The sequence below is a fragment of the Prionailurus viverrinus genome, chromosome B3 (genome assembly GCF_022837055.1).
Source record: "Prionailurus viverrinus isolate Anna chromosome B3, UM_Priviv_1.0, whole genome shotgun sequence".
In the NCBI taxonomy this organism is placed as follows: Eukaryota; Metazoa; Chordata; class Mammalia; order Carnivora; family Felidae; genus Prionailurus; species Prionailurus viverrinus.
This window is the reverse complement of record NC_062566.1, coordinates 75721444-75734292: the sequence shown is the minus strand read 5'-3', so window position 1 is coordinate 75734292 and position 12849 is coordinate 75721444. Positions and strand designations below refer to the sequence as shown.

The window sequence follows — 12849 nt, the reverse complement described above, 5'->3', positions numbered from 1 at the left end:
TAAATATACATGATGAAATACTAAAAGTTACTTTACACGTATTAACAAGTGCTGGCATTGTACGTTCTTTACATAGTCTATGGTTAATCCTCATAAAAATTTATAAGATGAGATCATTCAGGTTAAAGCACTGTTCACAATCAGTCCTGTCTAGGGGCATCTGGGTGGCTCAGTTGGTTGAGCATCCAACCTCGGCTCAGGTCATGATCTCACAGTTAGTGAGTTTGAGTCCCACAACGGGCTTGCTGCTGTTAGTGCAGAGCCCAATTTGGATCCTCTGTCCCCCTTTCTCTGTCCCTCCCCCACCCAAACTGCCCATGTGCTCTTTCTCTCTCATTCTTTCTCTCTCTCTTTCTCAAAAATACATTTAAAAAACCCCAGTCCTGTCTAGCTCCAAAATCTATAGCAGTTCCATTTCTTTTTTTAAGTTTATTTATTTTGAGACAGAGAGAATGAGTGCATACAAGCAGGGAAGAGAGAGGGAGAGAGAGAATCGCAGGCATTTTCAGTGTGGACCTGATGTGGGGCTCAAACTCACAAACCAGGAGATCATGACCTCAGCCAAAGTTGGATGCTTAATCAACTGAGCCACCCAGGCGCCCGGTTCCATTTTACTATGCAGGCTTATATTATTTTTTCCCTGAAATGGAGAAATGAATTTAAAAATAAATATGAAAAATAAAAATATTTCTATTTCCCAACACTTTATAGTGTTCTATTTATTTATTGCCTGGATTGATGTGTGGGGTTAGATGCTGCATAAGGCAAATCTTAAATAGCAAAGCAGTGTCTTCAGAAACTTTTATTCTAAAAGGACATGAAACCGACATAAATGCATTCAAATAAAATGGTTGACATTCCAACTGTGAAATATTATCAAGTGTGTCCATGAACTTCTTGGATGTACTTTTAGGGACTGAAGTCAGTCTTATATGTTCATATCTAGGTGTTAATAGTGACTGGCAGGTCACATGTTCTAACTCATTCATGACAGTAGATGCTACTGAAGTCTTCTTCAACAATTTCCTGATGACATTTTCCTGATTTTTCCAAGTTTTCCCACTGTTCTAGTTCTTTATTTAGAGGATAACACTCACTGAGTAGTTTTTAAAAACGAATTTATTTCTAATTAATTCACAGAGACTACCCTATTCCAAATTGTTTCTGAAATACATATCAAAGTATAAAAAAAATTCCTTGTTCTGCTTATTTATTTCACTTTCCAATCTGTTCCATTTATATGAAGCTTCCCTAAACTGCCAATATCTCTTTTATGGGTCTCTGCCCCTACTATGGATCCTTACCTCTGTAGCCTGATTAGATTATAGACGGATCTTTAATTTAAGGGGAATTAGTCCATAGGCAGCTAGACATAGGTGATTTGGGCCTGCCTAGAAAGATTATCTGGGCCAATCAAATTCATTTCTAAGAGTTGAAGATTAAGAAATTAAAAAACTAAGCTAATATCAATGGTAACCAAAATGGTAGTATTTACCTGACTCACTGATTTTTGTTGAGAAGCAAGTATTATAAACTTCATCATCAGGGAACTTCCTGCAATGTGAGAATTACCAAGGTAACATAAAATCAAGGAAGGGATGGTCTTACTAAGAGAAGAAAGCTTTAAGACAGAGAAAAAATATTCTATGGAAGATAAAGCAACAACTTAACATTCTGTGAAGTATTAGATCTTTTTATGAAGATAATCTCCATTGTTCTGGGTTATGGAATCCACTAAAGTATTACCAGAACCAGAGGAACAACCTAGAAAGTGGTCCAGGAAAGGATCTGAGAAGATACTCAGATCTACAATTTTTGGCAGAAAATGAGCAGTCTGGTAGCATATAGTTATAGTTCATAATTTTTCTAATAGTTTGGAAATTTGACTTTGACCCACCTATGGAGATTAAATAATTTGGAGAAAAAAATGTCTATTAATGTTAGAAATTATAGACAGGTACCTTTTACATGTGCTTGATTCAAATATCTTTATCACCTGCTTTAAAAAAATTGTTCAATTGGAGAAAAATCAACAATTGCTCACATTTAATTTGATAAGCCATCAAAGAAAGTTTAATATTTAGAGGTATGGGGGAACCGTACTAGATTGAGAGTCAGAAAATCAGGATTCTGGGTTCAGTTCTGCCTAAAACTTTCAGTGGGGCCTTAATAGTCATCCATTCCTGGGGTGCCTGGGTGGCTCAGTCGGTTGAACGTCCGACTTTGGCTCACATATGATCTCATGGTTGACGAGTTCGAGTCCAGCGTGGGGCTCTGTGCTGACAGCCTGCTTCGGATTCTGTCTCCCTCTCTCTCTGCCCCTCCCCCGCTCATGCACGCGTGCTCTCTCTGTCTCAAAAATAAATATAAACATTAAAAAAAATTTAAAAAATATTCATCCATTCCTTCTTTCAAGTATTCATTTAATTATCTATCTCCAACCAGGATGCTTGGATTTGAATTCCATCCCTATTACTTACTAGCCGTGAGACCTTAGGCATATTATTACTTCATCTCCATTTCCTCATTTGTAAATGAGGATACTACTACTTATCTCATAAGATTGTTACATTAACTACATAAATATGCTTAGAGCAGTACCTGACATACAATAAGGTTTGGCTAGGGCTGAGACTAGGGTGAGGCAAGAGAGGTATGTAGAGGTTCAAATTTAAGGAGGTGCTTTACAACTCTGAAAGAGCAAGCCTCCTTAAATTTTGCTTCCCTGGTGCCTCTCCTATCTTATTCTAGTTCTCAGCCTATGTTAAGCTATTACGATTCCTTCATTTATATGTACTTTATTGTGAAAAGGTGTAAGGAGGGTTTTGGTATGCACACAAAAATGGAGATATTTAGAGTTTCTACCATATCAGTTTTTGTGAAGACTGAGATAATTCACATAAAGAGATTAGCATAGTATCTGGCATGTAATAGATCCTAAATAAATGTGAGCTTTAAAAAGAAAAGGAAGGTGATGGAGTTGGTAACCTCTAACATTGTCTCCTACTTCTAAAAATCTGTATTCTAAGATCTAGCTAGTTAAAATGTTTTGATTATTGATAAATGCTTTGAAGAAAGGTGGCACCAACATTTAGCAGTATAACTCTGTGGGGGTGGGATCATTACAGAATAGAGAGAAAACATGTTCTTAGTCTTCAGGGGCTTGCAATCAGGCTGAAAAAAGGCAGGTGAATAAGTAAAACATATTCTCATACATATGTAACAACGCTATCTATATCCAAATACACATTCCATGGGGAATGGCATGCTGTTGAGATGGAACTCTTTGGAAAGCTGCTTTATCTTCCAATCAGTCAGGAAAGATTTTGAGAAAGAGGCCAGCTTTGAGTGTTCTTTGAAGTATTCACTAGAAAAGGGCCATTGTTTAGTTTGATGGGAGTTTGGGAGGGTGTTCGAAGGCTGGGAGATAGAATCAGTGAAGTCTTAGGTTTAGAGCTGAATCACTGAAGAAATGATAAGGTAAAGGTAGACATTTTAAAAAGTGAAATGATGGGATAAAGGAACATAGTTTAGCTTGAGGATAGCCAAGAGAGATATTGGATGATCTTGATGGGTAGGTTCTAAAACTTAATGTGGACGTGATGGGACCCTTAAAATTTGTTACTATAACTGCCCATCACACTTACCAAGATGAGTCTCTTGCATAACATATCTATTGGCCGTTATCTAAGGGCCACAGAAGTATAGAACTGCTGAAAATCCTGGTGATTTGGCTAAAATTGGTATAGATTACATTTCTGTCAAGAGAGATGTGTTAGAATTTATGATTAATTAACTGGTCAACAAGCTGAAAAGGGTCTACATGCTACTCAAAAGTAGGGTGACATCTTTTTATAATATAAATTAAGTATTGCTTCTGATATTTGAGGAAAATATAAGAAAAACAAACATTTCCTAGTGGCTTTGACTTTGAAGTAAAGACATACCCAGTGTAGATGCTTAAATATTTCTTCCATGGCTCATGGCATAGAAGTTATACAGTAGGTGCTCAATAAGTACTTGGTGAATGAATCAATAAATAGATGAGAGTTGTCTTTGGATTAGGTGGAAGTAATTGGTGCAGTGCTTCTTAAGTGTGCATATTATTTCATACACTTATTCTAAGGATGATGTTGCAGAAACAAATATATACAAAGTACACAATACTGAATTGTAGAAGTAAAATGTTAATTGAAGCAGATACAATTATTTTGACAAGTCTGGAGACAAAAGCGATGTTTTGTGTAATATATCTTTAAAACTAAATGGAAGTCAATAGAAAAGTTCAAGTCACTAAACTCACAAAAGCCAGAGGCTTTAAGAGCTACAAAACATCACACGAGGAGTGCAGATGGACAGGCTTTGGTATTCAAAAAGAACTTGCTATAAGTTCAGTACCATCTTAATTGGGTTCTCCAGGCAACCTAAATATCCAACAATAGGCAATACAGTGTTCCTTAATGGAATACTATATGGCTATTAATGTGTTACTGTAGTTGGAGAGTATTTAATCACATGGAAAAATGTTAAAACATTAAGTGGAAAGAGAAACACCAACTTAAAAATCAGTTTGTTTCAGATTCAAACATGTACAGAAGAAGCCTGGAATAATAAGATCTAACATCAGTAACAAGGATCATTTCTGAGAGATAGAATCATTGATTTTTTTTTTCCTCCATGCTTGTGTATATTTTTGCATTTTTTAAAAAACAGATCTGTATTTTAACAAATATTATGAAATTATTTCTTCAACTAAAGAAGAGACCAAAAGCACCTGCTCATAATGGGGACAGGACTCTGTTTCAATACTGAACTCAATGTCAATATCCAGCTGTCTCTGATCTTGAATTTACTTATGCCAATGATTTTCCCTTCTGCTTGCTGCATGGATTTAATGTTTCCTGCTATTTTAATACATCCATATCCTACCGTGTCCTAAATTTCATTTCATAAACTAGATTTATGAACGAGATGACACACTTGCTTTTTGGTACCTGAGCTTATTTTTGTTACTATGAATATTCAGGAATATGGCTCATAGTGGCCCCACTCTGCCCCATAAACTTCAGTAGGACAAAGACAGTTTCTGGAGCGATAAGGTCATATGGTCTATGAGGACAGTACCTTTGCTGATGGATGGGATAAAAGACAGAAAAGTCAGAAAGAAGACTATTATCTGAACTATTTCTGATACGACCAGGGCCTGTAGAAAGGTCAAATTAGGCTGTTTAGCATTTTAAAGGAAATGATTTGATTTGTTTCCTTAATACAGTGTAAGTACCACTGTCAACACATATAGTGTTTTAACATTATGAGCTTATTAAAATAGTAAATCTGTGGAGAACATTCAAATCTTCACACAATTATGCTTGAACCTAATGTACAAGTGAAAATAGGCAATGGTAATAACATCATACAACACTGGAGACAATTTCTCAGCCTGCAGGTACAAAAAATGTTACTGATTGCCTGAGCTCTGTGCCAGCTCCTTTTTATCTGTCTGCTTGCTGTTTTTCATTCAAATTATAACACCTTTTCCTGCAAGATAAATTAACAGGTTTTTCTCCCCCTAGTTTTAAGTTTAGATCCTTCGAAAAGCTTAACATAAAGTAGAGTCATTAGGCTTTGGTAAGAGGCCAAATTTAGGCAAAGCAGATACAAAAATACTTCATGTAAAATAAAAATTCAAATATGGGATGCATGCATGGAGCTGCCTGATTGCTGTATTTATGAGGGCCTGCAGGTTTGTTTTAATTTCTTCCTGCATTCATGAATCCTTGTTTTTATTTTTTTGCCGTCCTTTCTCTTACTGTAGGGGGTTTATATTTGGCTTTCATTTCCCCTTCCTGGCCCTTTTTTTTAATGAGGAAATTAATTTTTTTCTTACCATTCACTAGAAGATTTTTTTTTTGAAAGGTAAAACATGTCCTCTATTCTTGAGTAATCATTAATTTATTAAGGCAGAGTTCCATCTTGCCTGAGATATAGGTGAACATTTTGGTTTGGAGGCACCGATTGAGGACTGAGAAAAAAGAAAGATGATAGATAATGACAATCTGGAGCCTGTTCAGAGACTTCCGTGACTTTTAAACAGGCATTGTCTTTAAAATGTATCCAGGTGGGAGAGGCGGTTGGGAGGTAAATGGTATTCCAGGTGGAGGACATTTCAGTACTTTTCCTGACATTTTAGTTGAATATGCTTTATTTCTGTAAGGTTCTAAGACATACATGTGCAAATCAATAACCACTATTAAATATCCACTATGTGCAATCACTTAGTGTGTGTATATATATATATTTATATATATATATATAGTCAAGATGCATTGTCCTGCTTTCAAGGTGTTTCTGATCCAGACACGTTTAATACCATATCATTACATAATACTTTACAGACTTAGTCATTTGATTCTTACATTAATTCTAAAATGTAGGTAAAGCAGATACATAGATTTTCAACTTATAGATGATAAGAGTGGGTCTCAAAGGATCACACAACTACTAAGTGGCAGAGTTGAGACCTGATTTTTTTTTTTTTGAGAGAAAGAGAACGAGACAGCATGAGTTGAGGACAGGGGTAGAGAGAGAGAGAATCTTAAGCAGATTCCATGCTCAGCACAGAGCCCGATGCAGGGCTTGGTTCCACAACCCTGGGATCATAACCTGGGCTGAAATCAAGAGTTGGATGCTTAACTGACTAAGCCATCCTGATGCCTTGAGCATCCGAGTCTTGATTTTGGCTCGGGTCATGATCTCACAGTTCCTGAGTTCAAGGACAGAGCCTGGTTGGGATTCTCTCTCTCCCTTCTCCTGTTCTCTCTCTCTCAAAAAAATAAACACACACACACACACACACACACACACACACACACACAAAGAATTGCTCAATTGACTGAGCCACCCAGGTGCCTGGAGTCAAATCACCTGATTTTCAGTCCAGCTAGCTTAATTAATTATTCTTACCTGGGATGGGGTGGGAATTAGGACCACTGAGGGAATATTAAAAGATGCTTATGGCTGGTGCCTTCACAAGTGCTGGCATGCATTCTTAGGGTCTGGATAACTACCCTCTCCTCTAGAACAGACTACTGAGGAAGGCAAAGTGATGAGGGTGGGAGGGCAGTCTCAAAAATATAAATATTTAAATATATATATGCATATTTTCTCAGATGTTTTTGGTATTCCTGCTCAACTGACCCAACCAATTAAGAAGCACTGAGGTCAACATTTGCATGAGGAAAGAAAAAAAAAAATAGAAGCCAGGGTGGAGTAAATGCCACTTGGGTAACAGACAATAAGAGTGCTGTGAATTCAGGGACTGGAAATCTCATTTCTAACTCATGTGGTCAGGAAAGTCTTTTACAACAAATTGGGCCTTAATAATGGCTAAGAGGAAGGTGTGATGCAGGGAGTTCCTGAGACTAAATACTGACAAAAGCTCAAACATATTTTTCTCCTGAGTGCTACTACATGCTAGCTATTTAACCTTAGGCAAGTTTAACCTTAGACAATCTCTCTGAGGCTCATTTTTCTCATCTATAAAATAGGGATAATAATAACCATCTCCTTGGAATGTCGTGGGGGCGGGGTAAATGAGAAAATAGATGTAGATGACTCGTATAGTGTCTGCTCAACACTTTGCTCAACAAAGAGGCATCCCCCTTCCCTTCAAGTTGTCAACAGACTTTTTCTATTTTTTGGAAAACTTTCTACCTTTTCCAATCTTAGCAGTGTCTCCCCATCTATGGAATCTGTCTCTCCTTGAAAGCCTCTTTTAGAAGTTACATCCTCTAAGAAGTGTCAGTGTTTCTCTCCCTGGAATGTGATTTTTGTCCTTTCTGAATTCTCTTAGGGGCTTCTCACTTCTGCTCTTGCCCTCATTCCACTTTGTCTAGCGTTGCTTTATGTCTCATCTGCTTCCTACTTGAAAACTTGTCTTTATAGTGCTGACTACCTAGCACAGGACCTTATTTTATTAGCTTATGAACAAAATTTGGACAAACTGAATGCAAGAGTCTTGAGGTTCCTTTTAATTCTGGCGTGATCAGGCCTGGACCCTAAATTAGTTCCCTTGAGCTGGGGACTTGCTCCAATCACTTGGGATTTTTCTCTAATCTGTAACAGTTACACTAATCGGATTTAAAACTGACTAAACACTTTTAATATAGCCTGCCAGAGGTATGCATTAAAATTTAACACTGTTTCCTCTTTGAACAGAAAGAAAGTGCTTATGGTGTGATTATATAGGATTAGAATTTTTCATTAAAATGGGTTTTAAACACTTTGGCAAAGTAAAAGGCAGAATCGTATTTAATGAGTTTTAAAGGTAGTGAAAGCAAGCAAAGTTTAACAGAACCGTTTCCCTGCCTCACATAAAGCTCCCCTTTCACCTCCACGTATCAGGCCATGCACAAATCATGGCCTGATGACTTGTAAAGCACTGGTATTTGCACAGAGCAACAGAAGACAAAGAATGTTATAAAATGAAGGAGAGATTATACAGAAATCTAAGAGCAGATCGGAATGCTTCGCAGCCTCAAGTTTGGAGAATATCTGAATTATAACTAAAGTGATTTTATAGACTCCACACTGAAACGAGGCGGTACTTTGCGGTCTGTAGTCATCCTAAGAAGCTTACAGCCTGGATTCCTGAAGAAAGCCAAAGGTCTGAGAATTTAAAGGTGGTTATTGAGATTTGGCGTTGTCTTGTCCTTGTGGCTCGCAGTGGTAATGGGTGCCTGGGGCTTTCCCTGTGGGGCATAGTACTTATGGAGGTTGGCAGATGTGGTGCCATTTAATACCGCCCACATCACCACATGGCAATGCAGAAGCCACAGAATACAAAGCCCAGGTCTCTGGAAACAGGAAATCTAGCCAAAATATTTAACCAAGTAATTTTATCACTGCCTTTGAAATGGCTATGGTATGCATTTTAGTTGGGTTCAGGAGCACACATATCTCAAATAAAGGACTTGGGTTGAAATAAATCTACCTCAGATCTGTTTACCCAGCGAGATCTAAAGATTCAATTTTCTAAGCATTTTTGAAATAAGAGTTGTTGGAATTGGGGCAAGGCAGCTCAGTGGCAACAGTTTAAATTTTCTCTGATGTGAACTTTGATAGGAGCAGAGTAGCTATTGGAAATGTTGTGTGTACATTCTCATTTATGGCTAATTAGAAGTATTTTTGTGACTGAATAAGGGGAAATGTGTCATGGGTGTCAGCACATTGCACTGCACACTTAATGAGAATTGGCACTAAAGCCACATGTATCATAGTTGCAAGCAAACTTTGATGAAGACACAGTTTTAGAATTATTGTATGTACATTCTCATTTATAACTGATTAAAACTTTTTTATCTAATATCTAGGAATATGACAAGAATGTCAGCAATATGGACAATACTAACAGTTACATCTCCATTAAGAAAATAGGCCGCCAACATGAATTTGCACACTTCTTGAAGAATTGGGATTACCAGGAACCTGGGAAGAGAATCCTTTAGAGCCAGTCCAGAAACCTGGGAGGAGGGGGACGTTTGCCTTGTCCCACCAGCATCCAAGTGGAACATTTGGAACTATTCTGTTTCTTTCCTTTTCTTCCGTTCCTTGTCCCTGTCCTCCTCCTTCTTTTTCTTTCTCCTTCTTTTCTCTCCTCCCTTTCTCTCTCTCCTTTCTTTCTTCCTCTCCCTTTTGTTTTCCCTTCTTTCTGGAAGCAGAAGCTGCTGACCTACAGGAGCAGAGTGGCTGTGTGTAAATGGCTACCCAGGCCATGATGACAGTGAAGGCTATCTTTTCTCACTGCGTAACCAGAGGTGCATCTAAGTCCATCAGCTATTTTTCTTTTCAATGAATATGAAGAAATAATACTAGCTAACCTGTATGTAGCATTTACTATGTTCCAGGCACCATTCTGAAAGCTTTACCTCTATTTCCCTTTTAATTTTTTTAACAGCCTAATGAAGTAGGGACTATATTATCTTCATTTTACAGTTGGGGAAACTGAAGCCCAAAGAAATGAAATAACCTGTCCAAGATCACACAACCCTAAGTGACAGAACTAAGATTTGAATGTAGTTATCAGGCTCCAGATGCTGTACTCTTCACCACTATGCCACACTGCCTCTTTATATTTTGTTTTAAATCTACAATTATTGAAAAACTTAAAACAAGAAAAGTGTGAGGAAGAAAGTAAAAGCCTACCTGAAATCCCACATTCCAGAGATGATGATCATTAGCATACTGGTGACTATCCCTCTTTCATCTATCATAAGCACATACTCATATTTGTATGATTTTACCTGAATGGAATAATATGTCACATATACGGTTTTTAAATAAAGACCTCTTTTTGTTTAACTAGCCTCCTCTCCTCTCCTCCCAACCCCCAAACACATTTGACAAACTAGCACATATCCTTTTAAAAGTTTATATATATATTCATAATATATTAATATAATACAATAAAAATAAATGTTTACATTTTTATACATTTATAAATAAGTATATTTACATGCAGATATAGAAATTTTTGAGGGTTTTTTGTTTTTTTTTTTACAAAATAAGATATTACATAAACTGATCTGCATCTTCCTTTTCTTAACAGTATGTTTTAGAAGTTTCTAACATTAACTGGATTGGTTTACCTCGCTCTTTTCAATGGCCATGTATTATTTCATTGTATAGTCATTTTTTTAATGGTTATTTTTGAAAGAGAGAGAGAGAGCGTGAGCAGGGGAGTGTCAGAGAAAGAGGGAGACACAGAATCCAAAGCAGCCGCCAGGCTTTGAGTCATCAGCACGGAGCCCTCCGAACGCCCCCAAACCTTCCCTACTGAGGGAGGGGGCTAAGAGGGGATTGGAGGGGCTCAAACTCACAAACCTTGAGATCATAACCTGAACGAAAGTCGGCCGCTTCACCGACTGAGCCACCCAGGCTCCCCTTGTCTTTCTTTCTTTCTTTTTTTTTTTTTTTTTAGTTTATTTATTTTAAGAGAGAGAGCGAGCACTGAAGCAGGGGAAGGGCAGAGAGAAGGAGAGAGAATCCCAAGTTGGCTGGGTGCCATTTCCCCACAGCCGGAGGCCGGCTGCAACTCGCGCGAACAGTGAAATCAGGACCTGTGCTAACATCAAGAGTCCGACGCTTAACCGAATGAGCCACTGAGGCACCCCACTGTATAGTGATTTTCACACATTCCTCCAATAACAAAATTCTGTTAATATTTTCCTTCTATAGATAGTATTTTACCCTGGTTTTCCCTCTAAGGCAAAGCCTGAGACAAGGGGTTGCATGCCTGTCATTCATTGGGGAAGTGATGGCGGATGTCAGGACAGAGACCGGAGACAGTCAAACAGAGAAGGCGGGAAAGTCCATACAAATGTGCTTCGCTGAGTTTGCGCCCACTGTGGGCCTGTGGGTTCTCTCCGTCTGAGAGCTCTTACCGACAGAGCCGCAGAACTCCGGGCGTTTAAGCTCTAACCCAACTCCCTGGGACTCAGGAATCGCCCCTCAGGGCTAACAGCCGGACCTAGACCTTCGCAGGCTGCGCATGCGCCGCTGTAGAGCCCAGAGGGCAGATGGGAAACCGGCGTGGGCCGCCGGCTTGGTCCCGCTCCTCCAGCGCTGGCTGCTCACCACAGCGATGGCTCTAGTGAAAAGTGGTCTGAGAGGAGGTGAGGATCCCGGGGCAGAAGGCCACACCTGCTTTCCTCTGGCTTTCCCCATCGTGGGGGTCGATGGTCTTTACGCAGGGTACGACCTATTACCCTTTGCCCTTAGAGTCACAATGATAGTAATATAGCTTGTTATACAACTTTGTGTCAGAACCCTATACAGTACACTCCTGTCCTTGTAACAGTCATATCAGGTAAGTATTTTACATAGGGGAGGCCCAGAGAAATTATGAGGGAGAACCATTTGTACCCTGTTCTCTTTGTATTCTCAGTGGTTAGCACAATGCCTGCTGCTTAAAGAAAATTCAGTCTGTACTTGAAGAGAATGCTGTTGAAGTAACTTGCACGCTAAGTTACACACCCATGGTGTGGCAGATACGGCATTGAGACCCAGGACTTTAACCTCCAAAACCTGTTGGATGTCTTCTGTTAAGCCAGTATAGCCTAAAGAATTTCGTAAAACTTCTTGCACTTTTTATTTATTCATTTTTTAATTTTTTCACCAATACCCTCTTTATTAGCTTCCTCATGTTTTTAGCCTATTATTTTTTTATTCTTATTTATTTATTTATTTATTTATTTATTTATTTATTTATTTATTTTGAGAGAGAGAGAGAGAGAGAGACAGCCCGAGAGAGGGAGAGAATCCCAAACAGGCTCCACGCTATCAGTGCAGAGCCTGAGGTGGAGCTCCATTTGAGGAACTATGAGGTCATGAGCTAGAATCAAGAGGGGATGCTTAACTGACTGAACCACACAGGCACCCCAGAACTTCTTGCACATTTTAAAGCAGGCCATGCAAAATTGTTCATCCTAGATTTTTGGAAAGCTTATTATTTAATAGGAAAATACTAAACATTTCATAAAATTGAAATAAGATGAAGATAGGCTGCATTTAATACACTTAGGTCATGTTTGTGTTCTGTTATAATAAAAAGAGCTTTAACTAGTTATGGAATAGCATTCACAGACCATAAAGTTTTTATTTGTAGATTTTATCCAATTTGTCTTGAAAATCTTGAAAACTTTACAGCTACCTGTAAAGGAATCAGCATCATATCCTAAACTATTTTGGTTGTTTTGAGTCCAGAATATTACAACAATGGCCAAGCTTCCCCCATACAGAGATATGGGACATAAAATGGGAGAAATTGGGAAGCCCCATGGGTATAAGGTA

At 38.4% G+C, this 12849-nt stretch overlaps 1 long non-coding RNA gene across 2 annotated transcripts in view; it reads right to left on the bottom strand.

Annotated features, from left to right (window-relative positions):
* The window catches only part of LOC125168651 (uncharacterized), a 33712-nt gene extending 22188 nt beyond the window's left edge, over positions 1–11524 (bottom strand). For both annotated transcript variants that reach the window (XR_007153233.1, XR_007153234.1), the window contains exon 1: positions 11442–11524. This is a non-coding gene — a long non-coding RNA (uncharacterized LOC125168651). The remainder of the gene's footprint in view (positions 1–11441) is intronic.
* Between the last annotated feature and the right edge of the window lie 1325 nt (positions 11525–12849).